A 16,705-nucleotide genomic window follows, 5' to 3' on the forward strand; every position below is an offset into this window, starting at 1 on the left:
GAGGGGACACAAGGAAAGAAGGAAAATTCAGTTTCTCCTTGAAAATGAAACTTTCCATTTCAATCAGGGTAATACGGCGCTTGGAATAGAGACTTAATTAATCTCACGTCCGGGGAGATATCCTAAAAAATAACAGAAGAATAGGGGAAGAAGAAGACTATTTTTTCATTGATAATCCTCAAAAGAAAGTTACAAACATTCTTTTATTCTCTAGAGTCTCTCTCACACTACTTTCCCTACTAAAAAGATTCGTAACATATCACCTTCCAATAAATAAAGACTAATATAGGATAACTACTACTAATATCTAAGCTAATATAGGATAACTACTAATAATATCTAAGACTAAAAATAACTATTAAGATACGTCCGTATCACAGGGTTCATAAATGCTGCATTCAAATTTAAGTCATTCTTATCTTCCATCCTGTCATAATTTTCTCAAAGAACATATATTCAACTTTTTTAAAGGACGAGCACACCAAAATTTTTATAAATTTAGGCAACGGCCATTAGTTTTCTACGTGTAAAAGATGAAGATATCTATTTAAGGCATTAAGCATTTACAAAGAACATTGTTAGCAACCTTCGCGCTAAGGTTCAAAATGGGGCATTCATCTTCAAAGATGGTTTCATCATGCATGAGCCCCACAAAAAGAGAGAACAAGAGTAGTTTGATGAAATGAGATTTGTATCCTTCTGGAAAATAAATATAGGTTAGCTCTAGCTTTGACAAAAGATCACTTATTTTGGAAGATCCTATGCCCATATGGGCATATGGGGCATAAAAATGAAGGGCATGTTTGGCCACCATGAAAAGAAATTCAAGGATTTATCTAGTGTTTAACCAACATGAGAGAGGAGTAGAGGGCCATTAAATTTTTGGAGTTAGGAAATGCTTAGAGTCTTAAATCCGTATCTTCCTCTTTTACACATCCAAAACTAATGCCGTTGCCTAAATTTATAAAAAAACTTTGTGCTCTACGTTTGAAAAGGTCGAATATATGTATTAGGAGAAAAGCAGAAGGTGGCAGATAAGAATGTGTTAAATTTGAATGGACAATGCACGAACCGTGAGTGAAATGGAAAGTTTCATTCTCAACGACAAACAGGATTTTCCTTCTTTCTTTGTGCCCCACCCCCCAAATTTCTAGGGTTTAATAAAGAATGGAATGGCTCTTATTGTATTATGAGATTTATACCGAAATTTGGTGTATCAATCCATCTTTGAGTATTTTAATAAATTAATTGATCGATTTAAGCCATTCAATCCGCAGGCCACCACTCAGATAGGGACAATCATTCCCTAAAAAGTTGCACTATGGGTGATTGTAATCGTCTCTTCTGCTGGTCAACGAAAATAAGGCTACAGATTCCCAATATTTAGATCAATTGGAGGACAAAAAATAGGCATATATCAAAATTCAGTGCACAGTTTATTACTTATTCCACAAGAACCAAATGTTGGCTTTTGGATTTAGCACTAGAGTCTCTTTCCATTATGGTCATTTGATCACACCCCAATGGTTGATTAGAAATGTCAACTAGTGAAGTAGAATAATTAGAGAAATGCCTAACTTTTAAGTAGAATAATTAGGGAAATGGCAACTTGTTAAGTAGAAAATTTGAAATGCACCTTTTGGCATCAAACCACCTTGTCTTAATAGTGGCACTTCTCTTTTTCTATCACATAGGGTTGTTAACCATAGACTTGGATCGAATCCACCTATGTCTTGGTCACTATCCATTCGGATCCCTCGACTCTATTTTTTTCTTTTTTGAGTGCTTTTCGGATCATATTTTCAGAGTACAACCGTCCATTGGAGAGTGTATTAGGTCCTACTTACATTGTACACTATTAGGGCTGAAGAGGAAGAAGAAGAGAGAGAGGGTTAGAGTGAGAGAGAGAGAGAGATCATCAAAATGAAAAACATGAAGGGTATTTTCATACATTGGCACCCTCATTTAAGACCTAGGACGCTCCATCGGATTTTGTGGCGACATTTAGATCTGAAAACTTTTGGACCTTAACATATTGATCCAATAGACACTTTGGATCCATCGGATCGTTTGGCATTATTGACGTCCCTAATATTAGGGCATGACTTATTTGTTAATAGGATTTTTTTTAATTGTAATAGATGATAACAATTGACTAGAAAGCGTAAAATAAGTAGAGGAGTGTTATTATTAAAATAGTTGGCCAAAATTTCATTTCTCTAAAATAATAAAAAACTAGGGATTTGCTAGGGACCATCGCAGAAGGCATTTCGTGGAAAGGCTGTTGCATTGGATGCTCAGATTTTGTATTATTCATTAAATTCATGAAGGTTGCCTAGCAAATCCAATAAAACTATACGAAAAAAGGGAAATGATATTAGCATAACCATATTTTGATATTCTCACAAACCATCTTCTCTTTTAGTATTTAAAGACCTCTAAAAAAGGTGATTACATTTCCCAGAAACCTCTCACGAGCCAATTAAAGAAGAAAAGATAGCTAGGTTTGTGCAAATGTCAAAATATGGTTGTGCTGATAACATTTTCAATGCTTCGTTTGGTTGCTAGTAAAAATGGATTTTTGTGGAAAAAGAGAGGTGACATCAGCTTTACCTTGGAAGTCTCTCATTTAATTTTTTAAAGAATGGTGCTCTCTCTCTTTCTCTTCCCTCTCTCCACGCATAATGACACCCTTGTCTAATAAATGCTTGTCTCTTATCTACAAAAATCCAGCTAGAAAAAAGGAGGAGACAAGGGAGTGGACAAGCATTTATTAGATAAGGGTGTCATTATGCGTGGAGAGAGAGCACCAATTGGATTTTTGTGGAAAAAAAGAGAGGACAAGCATTTATTAGATAAGGATGTCATTATGAGTGGAGAGAGAGAGAGGGAAGAGAGAAAGAGAGCACCATTCTCTAGAACATTAATTGGGAATCAAATGGTGAAAGTATCTAATTCCAATCTTCACAAATATTGAGTGAGGCCCAGCATTTTACACATGTTATTATAGTGGTGCAACTTGGGTCGGGTTGAACCCGAATTTGGGTTGGGTTGGGTTGGGTTGGGTTTTTTTTCAAAATAGAGTTGGATTGGGTTGGGAAAAATCAACCTGAATTGGAAATCGGGTAGGGTCGGGTTGGGGTGTCGGGCAACCCCACCCGACCCGAAACCCGATTTCTAATTCCGATATGTGCTTAAAACCCGATTTCAACTGAACACATTTCCCATTGAAGCTAGAAATGTGCTTAAATTTCAACATAAATTTATCCTTCAGTTCAGTTACAGAGTTTTTATATGGTGGATGCTTGTGTGGGAATGTGAGCACAAAAAAAAAAAAAACAGTAGGGCCCACAAAAAACATGTGCATAAATTAGAAATCGGGTTGGGTCGGGTTGACCCAATTGCAAATCCGGTTGGGTTGGGTTGGGTTGGGTTGGGTCCAGCCGGGTTAGAAATCAGGTTGGGTCGGGTTGGCCTCAACCCGACCCAACCTGACCCGAGTTGCACCCCCAGTTATTAATAGCATGAAGCTAGCATTTTACACCTCAGTTTTTATGGATGAGACCCACCATCTCTACCCAAACCTATGCATCCACCTACCATTTCTACCCCGAATGTTATTGATGAAGTGGGGTCGCCACCACTTTCCAAACTGCGTATTTAGGTGGGCCCCCACCATATTACACCTAATGTTTTGATGGCGTAGGGCCCATCATTTTACACCCTTGCATAGCATGGGCCCACGATACTAGTACAAATCTATACACGGAACAATGGTGTATAGTCTATAAACCTCACCTCTCGGAATCACCTTCTTCCTTAGTTTTCCTCCACCATGAACGGCCAAAGCCACGCTGCGCCACGTGGCGAAAGCCCAGAAAACCCGTCGCAAACCCGCCACTCTCCGCCGGTATCCGGTTTCCCGGCCAAGTTCTTAAACAAGGTGAAAACCAACCTGGTTTTCCGATCGAAATGGTCGGAGCTCAACGGAGCCATGGGCGATTTGGGAACCTACATCCCTATAGTCATGGCCTTGACATTAGCCAAGGACCTTAACCTTGGAACCACCCTTATATTCACCGGTATTTACAACATTGTCACTGGCATGATCTACGGCGTTCCGATGCCTGTTCAACCCATGAAAGCAATCTCAGCCGTTGCCATCTCCAACGGTCAGGATTTCGGCATCCCGGAGATCATGGCCTCCGGGATATTGACGGCCGGGATTCTTCTTCTTCTGGGTATCACAGGGTTGATGGAGTTTGTATACCGTATCATTCCTTTGCCTGTTGTTAGAGGAGTTCAGCTCTCACAAGGCCTTTCTTTTTCTCTAACGGCTGTTAAATATGTAAGGAATGTTCAAAATTTTTCTACAGGGAAGTCTAAGGGGAGTAGGCCTTGGTTTGGATTAGATGGGTTAGTTTTGGCTATTGTTTGTGCTTCTTTTATAGTGATTGTTAATGGGGTGGGAGAGGAGAGTGATGAAGATGGGGCAGATGGTGTTTTAGATGGTGAGTCAAGGGCCAAAAGGGGTAAGGTTTGGAGAATTTTGGTGTCTCTCCCTTCAGCTTTTATTGTTTTCTTGTTTGGTGTGGTTTTGGCTATTATAAGGAGGACTAGTGTGTTGAAAGAAATTGAATTTGGGCCATCTAGTGTGCAGCTTGCGAAGATATCTAGGCATGCATGGAAGGAAGGTTTTGTGAAGGGGGCTATCCCTCAAATTCCACTCTCTGTTCTGAATTCAGTGATTGCTGTGTGTAAATTGTCATCAGATTTATTCCCAGAGAAGGGATTTTCGGCCACTTCGGTGTCGGTGAGTGTGGGTTGATGAACATATTGGGGTGCTGGTTTGGGGCAATGCCGTGTTGTCATGGGGCGGGCTGGCTTGCAGGGCAGTATAAGTTTGGGGGAGGAGTGGTGGGTGTGTTGCCATTTTGGGTGCTGCCAAATTGGTGCTGGGAATTGTTGTTGGGAGTTCAATTGTGAAGTTGTTGGATCAATTCCCTGTGGGGTTGTTAGGGAGGGGTGTTGCTGTTATTTGCTGGGATCGAGTTGGCGATGGCTTGTAGGGACATGAAGTCGAAAGAGGAATCGTTTGTCATGCTTGTTTGCACGACGGTTTTGATCTGTGGGATCGAGTGCTGCACTTGGATTTGTGTCTGGGGTCTTTGTAAATAGGCTTATTTGGCTAAAGAAGCTATACATTCGCCGTGTTTGAGGGGAAGAGGAGGTGAAGAAACATATACAACTGCCATAGCACAGACTACTTATACTTCAATAAAGTGCCTCTGTGAAAGTGTTTTCCATTTGTTCTTCTTATGTTTTTGTTTCAACTTGAGCAAGAACAGAGTTTTATTCAGAATTCCTTCTAATGTATCTGTACTTATGACCTTATTATGAGACAGATATATTGTTCTTCTTATGTTTTTTTTCTTCCAACTTGAGGTAGTACAGAGCTTTCTTCAGAATTCCTTCTAAATGCATCTGTTGTTATGAACTTATTATGAGATAGAAATAAGGATGCTTCTCTCTTGGCTATTTTGTCGAAAACTTTCCCAAGATCAAAGCTTCTACACTGAAATTACTAATTCATGTCAAAATGCAGAAATACAGAGTTTCCTTTAGATTTCCTCCTAATGCATCTATATTTGACCTGATTCTGAGATAGAAGTTATTAGGATACATCTGTTCTGGGCATTTGGTTGAACAGTTTCCAAGATTAGTTTATAGTCAAGTTTTTGAGGCCTCTTTTCAGGGAGGTGGCTAGGGTTTGTAAGGAACCCACCCCACATGGTGTTCAGTATTTGTACTGGATGTCAGTGGTGGAGAAGTTCAACATTCTAAAGTTGGTGAAAAAAAAACCTTCAGGTTTCCTTTCAAAAAAAAAAAACCTTTAGATTAGTGATCATGTGTAATGATTGTGCAAGGAGAAGAGGAATCTGTTGTATTGTGGCTCAAAAGATCTGAATTGCATTGCTTTGTTAGTTTCGCATTTATTATTTATTATAAGGTTTAATCTTGTTACAATCCTAAGTGGTTTAAGGGCCTAGCCTAATGCCTTCCATCATTCATGGGGCTTTTGGCATATTGGTTAGGTACCTAATATTTGGTATCAGAGCCAATACTGCATTTTGTGTTCGAGTAACAGAAGGGGTGACCTCTAAAAAGGGGTACTCGGAGTAACGGGAGTGAAAACCATCACAGAGTGGGCCCCCGGGTGAAAGGGGCAAACTGTGAAAAGGGCTACGTGGAACAACCAGAATGAGAGCCGTCACAAAGTGAGCCTCTGGCGGAAGAGGCGACCTGTGCAAAGGGTTACCTAGAGAACACCTAAGAGTGAAAGCCGTCACAGAATGGGCCACAAGCCGGCTGCGGAGCACGGTGGAATGTGCCAAACGCATTCCATCGGTCCTGGGGCTTTCGACGTATTGGTTTAGTACCAAACAAACCTTGCATCTTCTTAAAGAATGGAGAATTGTTCATCTTGGAGATACATTCTTTGGGTGACTCATTTTATGATTTTTGAGGGGTTTCGAGTGAGAAGTAGTAGAGTTTTAAGGGAAAGAAGCTGCAATTATTTAGATAATTAGTAATGTTAAAAGGGTTATTAATCAGTTAGGTTTTAGCACGGAAAGAATTTTGACCAGTGTCTGTTCAAAATCTGTATAGAAGTTGGTGTGTCATCATTAGAAGCCATCTAGTCAGACCTAGAAAGGAATGCAATAAATATCATATAATTATTTAAGAAAACAACAACAAAGGTTTTGACAGTAAAATACTTCAAATCATCACAATAAAGTCCTCAAACTTTAAGGGCCTAAATCTGGACTAGTCTGAGAAGACAAGAATTTGAACGCTGCCACAATCCCCTTTGGGTTTGCAGGTATATTTGTTTCCCGAAATCTACAATAAATTACAGAACTAGAGCCTAAAACAATCCATTTTTCATGTAGCTTCAGTTTACTGCAGTTGAATACTATGTAGGCTAATAACCAATTTCTTAGGGAAAATCACGGTTAACGATGTTATCTAGGACATTCTCAGTTACCGGATCTCCTCTGCTAAGATCCCAAGTGCCATCCTCCTTAAGGATCTCATTCATTTTAGGGAAGCCCCCTATCACTTAAAGGCAGATAGCGGGCCTGGTCAGTTAGCACCAGTGAAGTTGACATTTCATAATGTTATAGTTGTTTGGCTGGAAATCACTGCAAATTTCCTTTTCCACGTTCCCCTTTGTGCTCTATTTCAACTTTAGAACCACTTCATCCAGATTTGTGTTGACAAACACTTAAATTACTTCTATATAGAAATTTAATTTATTAATCATGGATGGTACTTTAAGTGAAAATGCTTTGAGTATGAAAATCAAATTAATCCAAACTGATGGAGGTAGGGAATATACAAGACATCAATACACCAGTATTTTATCCACTAATGGAATGTGGCACTTTATCTATTTCTCACAAGCTGAATTGCCAAGAGAAACTATCATCATGTTGTTGAGATGGTTTTAGTACTCATTGATCGGGCTTGACTACCCAAATTCTTTTTGTTGGAAGCCTTTCAGACCACAGTCTAACCAAATCCTTGTTTGCAGTAGCTGACTCACTCCGCTCCAATCACGTTTGCGAACTTCATAAAACCATCTATAGACTCAAATAAGCCTCCCAACTCCCAAGCATGGTTTATGCGGCGCAGCTCGGCATTACAGGAGCTCAGACTCTGTAACACTGGTGTCACTTCACTATTTGTCAAACGATCCAAAGCAATAGCACATTAACCCGCCTAAGCCCATCATATGTTGTGAATCAAGTTCGCAAGTTCATGCACAAACCGACGGCTACTCTTCTATAAGTTATCAAACGGATTATATGCTATCTTAAGGGCTATATTGGCCTTGGTCTTATCTTCAAAGCTTCTTCAGATTTCACCCTCAAAGTCTTCACAGAATTCAGTATCCATGTCTTCCCTTATGCAAAGTTACATTTTGACAATCTTAGTGCTACATATATGGTCTTCACACTGGTGTTCCATGCTCATAAATAATACGTCAATGTGAATTATCATTCAGTTCGCAAATGTGTTGCTCAAGGCCTCCTGAATGCTCAGTTCATTGCTAGCATTGATCAAATTGTTTATGGCCTCACCAAATGCTTATATATTAAGAGGTTCTGTATGTTTGGAGACAAATCCAATGTCTCCTTCACACGAGTTTGGAGGGAAGGTGTTAGGTAACAATCAAAATCTCCTAGAGGAACCGGATCCGTATCTAGCTGTTTCCATCTTAAGAGTTGCCAAAACAGTAAACTGTATGACCCTTTATCTTTTTCTTCTTCTTCTTCTTTTTTTTTTGAAAGGTGACTTTATTTTTATTTTTTTGAAAGGTAACTATTTCATTTCATAAGGTAAAAATTTACATATTGACACACGGGACAAGCTGTCCCTGTTAATGTACAAAATGAACAAAGCATGTAATCTTATGTACCCCCCGCGGTATTGTTGAAAACTATTTCCGTGTCCGGTCGTCTTGCGCCCGCCTTTGCTAAGATATCTGCCATCAAATTTGGTGTTCGTTTTCTATGCCTTAATGATGGGCGGATATGACTTTATTGATATCAAAAGAACACAGGCAGGGGACAAGATGTCCTCAAAACCCATGATTGCATCGTCCGACTAGCTTACATGAGTATGACCCTTTATCTTTAGAGATTGACAATCACCCAACTCTCTCTGTCTTGGGTTTGGTCAACTACTTCCTTTTTGCATCCTTGTCTCTGTTTTTCTTTTGTAAGAATGTATATTATTCCTTCTCCATCTCTTCTTCTCTTTGTGTGGTGTAGAGTGGTGCTGTCGCTTTGTCTCTCATCACTGCAACTTGGATTATAACAGTATGCTCCTTGAATTTCAGAGGAACCAAGGCTGAGAATAATTGCTAATGCTATATGTTGGGATTTCATTGGATAACATTATTCAACATCACTTCCATGAAGTGCAGAGGCATGTTGGGCATAGCAATTGTTCTGATTTCTCACTCGAAATGATGTCCGCAACATATTCAACGTATGAGTTACATTCAAATGATTCATATAGCACATGGATGTGGACATATATATTTTAGGAATACAAACAGTGTAAATTGCTAAGTTGCAGCAGATGCTCTGGTATGGGCATAACAGTTCCATAGTTTTTCTTTCAACTTAATGATCGGCTGTCATCTGACTTTTTGATGCTGCAGTATCTGTTGACAGTATCCTTTGGGTACTTAGTCTTTGACTCATGTTAGAATGTGTTCCCTGGGTCATTAGCTCCAATAGCCAAGATATTCACTGGTGGATAAGAGGCCTTGTTGACAGAGCTTGAACAAAGGACCCTAGGTAGAGACAACATGCCTTTTTAACAGATGACCCTCTCTTGAGATATATGTTACCAGGTGCTTTTTCAATGTTGTACTTTCCATTGTTGGTCGTATTATGCCTAAGCTATAGGTATCTCTTGACCGACCTTCCATAAACTCATCTTTTTGTGGCTCATGTGATGCTGGCATGATCGTCTTTCTCTCGAGAAGAAAGAAAAGGCGGGCAATCTGTTCTTTCAGAGTTATCGCCCCACTAAAGAAAATATTCTTGTGATATGTTTTGTTTGCTCCTTAATCAGAAATAGGGATTCGCTAGCGTCCATTGCAAAAGGCATTTTGCTGATGATCTGTTGCATGTGAGAGCTACAAGTCTCGACCTTATGCGGAAATTCGAGACAGAGATCTTTGGCATTAGAGATCTGAGAGAAAATCAATTTCTTTCTATTCGAGATGATTAAATCATCAGAAGATCAACTTACCAGACGCCATAGCGATTAAAGCTTGAACCCCTCTTTGGATCCTCCTTGCTCCACGGTGCAAACGGCGATGGGAACCGGCCACAACTACTTTCTAAAGCTTTAGTGGATTACCGATATTAGAAAGCGATGATGGCTACTCAAAAAATAACCGTGTGCAAGCAGTCTCCTAAGGAGGTATTGATAGAGAAGTTTAGAGCTGTTTACTTCTCCATCAAACACTTCAAGATCAACTCTAAACCCCTAATTTTTAGGTTCATAACTCTAGTAGGATAAGCAAAACACGATATGATCTTTCTAGAGAAAGATAAGTGATAAACGCTATCTCTCTTTCCCATTCTAGAAGAGTGGGTTATTCGACCAACCCAAAACACCCAAGACGCAATAGTGATCTAGGCCATTGATTTTGCCAAGGCCACCTACGGCTAGGATTTCATCCTAACAAGAGCAGCCACACAGGCTCACTTTTCAGCAGATTTTGTCTTCATTCACGAGGTGTCTGCTCTCACTTGAAACAGACCGTCCGCGTGATGGACGCTAGCAAATCCCTCAGAAATATAATGAAACCGTTCTTCCCATTCTTGCTCACAGCTTGGATAAGAAACCTAACAAATGTTTAAGCACCTTCGGCAGATTATATAGTGCACAGTGAACAACCCAAATGCCATGGATACTGTGCAAGAGTTTATGCAAAATTTTATTGGGTAGTCTATCATGGTTGACTTCTTGATCTTTAGTTGTGATGTTTCTCATATTATGTTGTTGTCTAGTGCTTTCCTTGTTTTGCAGAAGCATGGGTCAGTGCTGTGAAGACTTCCAAACCTAGAGTTCTATCATTTGAGACTGAAACCCAAACTGTAAGTGATCATATCTTTGATTTTACACTTTTCTAATTAACTTTTACTGTTTGTTACAATTACCAAAATGCTCTCAACAACCATTTTAAAGATTATAAAGAGTAGAGTGACATTATTGAAATAAGAGGGTGGTGATATCATTTCTAGATGATTACCAACAAAATGTCAAAGTATCCATTCATTGTTTTCATTTTATTCCTTGCACAAAAAAACTTAGTTAGCAAAAACTATGCAAACAGCATTACCACTTGTGGGGTGAAGAACTTGCAAGCTGCGAAATTTCCTTTGGAAATAAATTATAATTGAGCAAAATTGAACGGTTTGTTATAACAAAAAACCTAATCAAATAGAAGTAAAATTCAGAAGAACTTCAGAACAGGTAATGTTAAGCAAGAAAAGAAACTGTGGGAACATCATTTCCAAAGAAGGGGGAGCATGTTAAAGGGTGGTTTTGGGCAGCTAACCAAGTCATTTCACATGGACGAGCTGTGGGAATTTCATTTCCTATCGTCTATCTCAGGATTTGGATAGTAGTATGTGATGAGAAGTTTGGAAAGGATTATGTAAGCACTAATCCATCCAAAGGATATAGGTATCTGATCAATGATTTTTCAGGCTATAGATCATCCAAGAGGTGGGCCCATCGATAAGTTTAGATTGTTGGGTATTTTTAACAAGTTGACGATGGAGACAAGTTTGATATGCACTTGAGAATTTTGTAACCATGGTTTGTGGGGGACAGGTATATGGTAGTGGAGATAAGATAGCCAACATCCCAGGAACACAAAACAAAAGGAAAAAATTGCTAATGGGGGATACCAAAATACTAGAATTGCCAAAGGGGGACACAATTTTGAACAATTGTTAGAGAGGGACGAAATGTGGGTTATCAAGTCTCTAAAAGGGGATTATCATCCCTCTAAATGGGGTAATCAAACTCTCAAAAGGGGGTTATTAACCCTCTTTAACAATTTTTCAAAACTGTGTCCCCCATTGGCAATTCAAGCTTTTTTGTGTCCCCCATCAGCAATTTTTCGAAAACAAAATAATAAGTTAATACTAGTGGGTCCTGCTCTGGCTTAACGGTAAAAAAGATAGTGGTGGCATGTGATGTGTATTAAAATTTGAAAACTCATTCTTTAGACAACCAAACAAAAGAAAGTACCGAAAACATGTGTTGTAAAATGGTGGCATGTGATGGGTATTAAAAATTGAAATGCAGCGAGTTGGGGCCTGCCATGCCTGTACATGACAATCTATGCTGTTGGGACCCGGGTAGAACTCACCCTTAAAAGCTAGCCATTGAGGGGTGGGTGTCCAAGTCCTTATAAGCCCATCAACATCGATTCACTTTTCCGATGTGGGATATATTGCTTTTGCGTGGAACCCCAGTAATCCACCCCTCCATAAGGGAGCAACATGGGAACTACGAGATCTTCTCTGAGGGAATTTCATTGTCCTCAAAAGGTACACCGGGGTTGCTGAGATCTTCTCCGAGGGAATACTAGCCTTGAGTCCCGGGTGTGACTTTGTCTTCTTTGTTGGTCTGACAAGCCTAGGGAAGGAGTTTGGGTACAGAGTTAAGCACCGACTATGCCTGACCGATCACACTCTACTTAGGAAATAAGCCTAGATCTTGCCACTATTGCGCTTTTCCGCATTGTTATTCTGAAAAAGAATGACTAGTCGGGGAGAAGAGAATAGTCGGGCTTGTCATGGAGTGATTGTCCCTAGGGGTATTTCGTTCGGTTATAACCGAACTGAATAGACCGAAATTTGATAACCGAAATAATTTCGGTTATCAAATTTTGATAACCGAACCGATTAAAAATTCAGTTATTCGGTTATAACCGAATAGTGGGAGAAAAAGAGGGAAAAAGTAAAATCTCGGTTTGGATCGAAGGGCTAGGATCATCCTATCGAAATGATTTTTTGAGCACAACCTAATTAAGTTGTGATCAATCAAATGGACGGTTTTGATCATCATACGGAGTGCTCATATAGCACTTTTTTTGAAAAAATAATGGTTTTTATCATAATTTCGGTTATTCGGTTAACTGATTTATTTTTTGGAGATAACTGAAACCGAAACCGAACTGAAAAGGAAAAAAACCGAACCGAACCGACCAAACCAATTCGGTTTGGTTCGATTCGGTTATTCGGTTATAACCGAATAATGAACACCCCTAATTGTCCCCGGATCCTACTTGGTCGATTGGCTGTGGATTCGAGAGAGTCAAGGTCGACAAGAGCCTCTTCTGACAACTGCCTGCAAGGGCTGGTCATCCTATGGACTACTTTGCTTTATTTGCAAAAAAAAATAAAATAAAGACAATTTACAAAGGGAAATGATTTCATCGCTCTATTGTTTTGATAAACATGCGCTCCACTTGTTTGTCGTGTAGTATTAAAGGTCTTTAAGAGCTTTTTGTGAACCGTAATATTCCCCTGACAGCCGTTTAAATACTACACGGTAAAAATTGGAGCGCCCGTTTATCAAAACATTGTAGTGCAGAAATCATTTTCCCTACAAATAGAGTCATCACATTTGATTGAATTTTGCAAATCAAGTCATGCCATCATTTTGTTAGCAAAATAGCCCTGGTAAATCTTTTTGGACTCGTAAAAAGACCAAAATGTCCTTATATGCGAAAAGCAGAAAATCACCTTGAAAAATACCAGTGATATGTTTTGATAGGGTGAGTCCCACCAAACTCAAATCAAACCCATGCATTAGGTGGGGCCCACCATTTTAGTTCATGTTTTGATGGGCAAGTCCCACGATCTCCACCCGAGCACATGTATAAGGAATAAGGCGGCTTCCACCATTTTACACCTCATGTTTCGATAGCATGGGCCAAGAATGCTAGTGCGTCATGGAGAAAATTTTGTCGAGGTTTAAATTGGTCGTATAGAAACCTACACGGATTGGAGGGTTTGGATCATCCTATCAAGAGAAATTTTGGGCATGCCGGATTTATTTTGGGACCCAACAAATGAATGGCTTAGATCATCCAAACAATGTGTAGACCATTGCATTTTTTGCCATGCCCAGCCTCCACCATAAAAAAATCGTTAGAATAAAGATGATGCACGAGGTACACCCTCTCTACAATACAATGTGGCCATCAAGTGAAAGGTTTTGGATCGTCCTATGTGATGGGGGTTCTGTTAGGGGTGGACATGGTTCCGGTTCAACCCGAAGAACCGAACCGAACCGGCCTATTTGGTTCAGTTCGGTTCTAGGATTTGGTGGTTCGGTTCCGGTTCTCATATGGAACCGTGAGAATTCGGTTCAGTTCTAGGTTTGGGATCTTGGAACCGAGAACCGAACAGAGAGCCCAGTGATTATATATCCTCCAAGTCATAGTCATAAAAAGGACTCCTTATGATCAGTGGAGAACTAAAGTCCTGACGATTTGAATGCAAACTAGATTATTTGGTGGCTTTGCTATAGAGATGCTCTAATGTAATGTTCGAATTATTGTTTGGATCTTGTCCTAACCCGTAGTCATAAAAAGGACCCCTCAGGATCAAGAACTCAAGTCCTGATGATTTGAATTTAAATTTGATTATTAGGTGGCTATGTTATAGAGATGCTCTAATGTAATGTCCAGCTAAGCTCTCTACTGACTAGAGAAATTTTTTTCAGAAAAATCTGTATGCTTTATTAAATTTTGTTGACCAGGTTGATACATGGTGGTTTATTAAACTTACATGGCGGTTTATTAAATTTTGTTGAACATGTTTATTAAACTTACATGGTGGTTTTATTAAACTCTCTACTGAACAGTCCATGTATTCCATTCATTCATCCAATAAATAGGAAAAAAATTATAAAATAAAAGTTGGGTAAACCTAAAATCGAACCGAACCGAACTGATCAAATTCGGTTCTGGTTCCAAATTTTGGGAACCGATTGCATATGGTTCAGTTATGGGTCTACGTTGGAACCGAACCATGTCCACCCTGAGGTTCTGTAATATTTTTGAAAAATGATGGACCTCACGCACTCGCACTGCATAAAATCTTGGTATCAGGTAGAGCTTAAAGAAAAAGCAGAGAATTGGGAGAAAGCACGGCTCGTGTTGGACCCGTGAAGACCAGCTAATTGGCAGGAGTCACGAGGTCTTGGAATATGCCACGTGTTCTAACGTTGTATATTCCAAGACAAGGTATAAAAGTTGCAGATATAAAAGTAGGGAAAAGATCTTCCCATGGGGATGATTTTCCTCTAGCTTGACCCAATTCTTTCCTCTAGTCAGTCCTTCATGCAAGTCCATAAAAAAAATGCACAGGAGCCTAAATTATTGGGTGATCCAAACCATTCATTTGACTGGGCCCTGATATTGGGTGATCTAAACCATTCTTTTGGTTAAATTGCCAATGGGGACACAAAAAAGCTGGAATTGCCAACGGGGGTAGCAATTTTGAAAAATTGTTAAAGAGGGTTGATAACCCCCTTATGAGAGTTTGATAACCCCATTTAAAGGGTTGATAACCCGCTTTTAGAGACTCGATAACCCTCATTTCATCCCTCTCTAACAATTTTTGAAAACAGTGTCCCCCGTTGGCAATTTTCCCTTCTTTTTAGCGTTTTCGTTATAAATAAACAGTGGGTGACCTTTGCCCATAATTTTTCTGATCCTCCAGCAAGAAGAGTCAGGCTACCCATCCAAAGGCTAGAGATATCTGATCACTGCTTTTTCAGGCTATGGATTATCCAAGAGATGGGCCCATCAATAAGTTTTAGATCGATGGGCATTTTCAACAAGTGGACGACTACAGAGACATGTTTTTTATGCCCCAGAGTTTTACTGTAGGGAATTGGTATTGGCACCCATCAAATCAGGCATTTTGCACCACGTTAGTTTGTCTTGATTTGCTTTCACTCTTTTCTTGTAACAGACAGACTTGAAACGGGTGCCCTGGCTGATTTTAAGGGTGCCTATACCAGATTTTTTGGGTAGTGAAAATTATATCTCCACCCCATTTCAAGAACTTTCTGCCTTTTCCTAAAAAATGGCTATATTCCATCCATTTTGGTGTCTTTTTCAGTAATAAACGACAAACACAAGCAGTGAAAATTCTTGAATAGGGATGGAAATTGTTGGGACCTAGGTGCCCTTAAAAGCTAGCGTTTAAGGGGAGGGTGTCCAAGTCCTTATAAGCCCATTCCCATCCGTTCAGTTTTTCAACGTTGGATCTTTGCTTTTGCTTGGAACTCTCAACACGTGGTGGACACTCTTCCCCTCCACGTGGCAGCAAGGTTGGAACTACGAGATCTTCCTAGAATGATTTTTCTCCATCCTCGAAGGTACACTACCGAGATCTTCCCCGAGAGATCTTCTCCAACTTCGAGGGCATACAAGAGTTACCACGCCCTGGCTCTAATACCACTTGTTGGGACCAGAGTAGAACTCACCCTTAAAAGCTTGCCGTTAAGGGAATGGTGCTCAAGTCCTTATAAGCCCATCCACATCTATTCACTTTTACAATGCGGGATCTTTGCTTTTGCTTGCAACCCCAACAGAAATATTATTTCCTATTCTTGAATTACGGAAATTATATACTTATTTAAGGCCATTTCCTATTTTTCCACATCTTCACTCGTATGGTGTGACGATCAAGATGTTGATCTTGAGGGTTGCTAGAAGAAGATCTAATGGGACTGGCTGTTCAAACCACTCCAGGTTGATATTATCCTTGGATAGACTTATTATCCTATGTTCAATTTGACATTAATTTGTTTGATAAAGCGTTAATTGTGAATAGCAGGCAAGATAAGATAAGATGGTTTCAAGATAAAGGATTGCCAACCCCAGGAATATTCAAGTATTTCTATCCCCGTATAAATCCCAAACAAAAACAAAGATACCTAGCTTCTCTTGGCAGAACCTTAATTAAAAGAGACCCTAAGAGGAAGGGAGTAGGACCTCCAATCAAGGTGGGGCCAACAACAATGGTATTGCCATCAAAAGGGAAGCTAAGTTCATGCGGCAAAGAAAGTTAGCCAA

The 16,705-nt window shown here is 39.7% G+C and overlaps 1 pseudogene; it reads left to right on the plus strand.

The window, feature by feature from the left end:
- The first annotated feature begins 3,774 nt into the window (after window positions 1-3,774).
- On the plus strand, window positions 3,775-5,462 carry LOC143846140 (molybdate transporter 1 pseudogene; annotated as a pseudogene).
- The last annotated feature ends 11,243 nt before the right edge of the window (window positions 5,463-16,705 follow it).

Source organism: Tasmannia lanceolata, unplaced genomic scaffold (assembly GCF_043159265.1).
Source record: "Tasmannia lanceolata isolate RefF3 unplaced genomic scaffold, GAP_Taslan_0.1 ptg000015l, whole genome shotgun sequence".
NCBI lineage: Eukaryota > Viridiplantae > Streptophyta > Magnoliopsida > Canellales > Winteraceae > Tasmannia > Tasmannia lanceolata.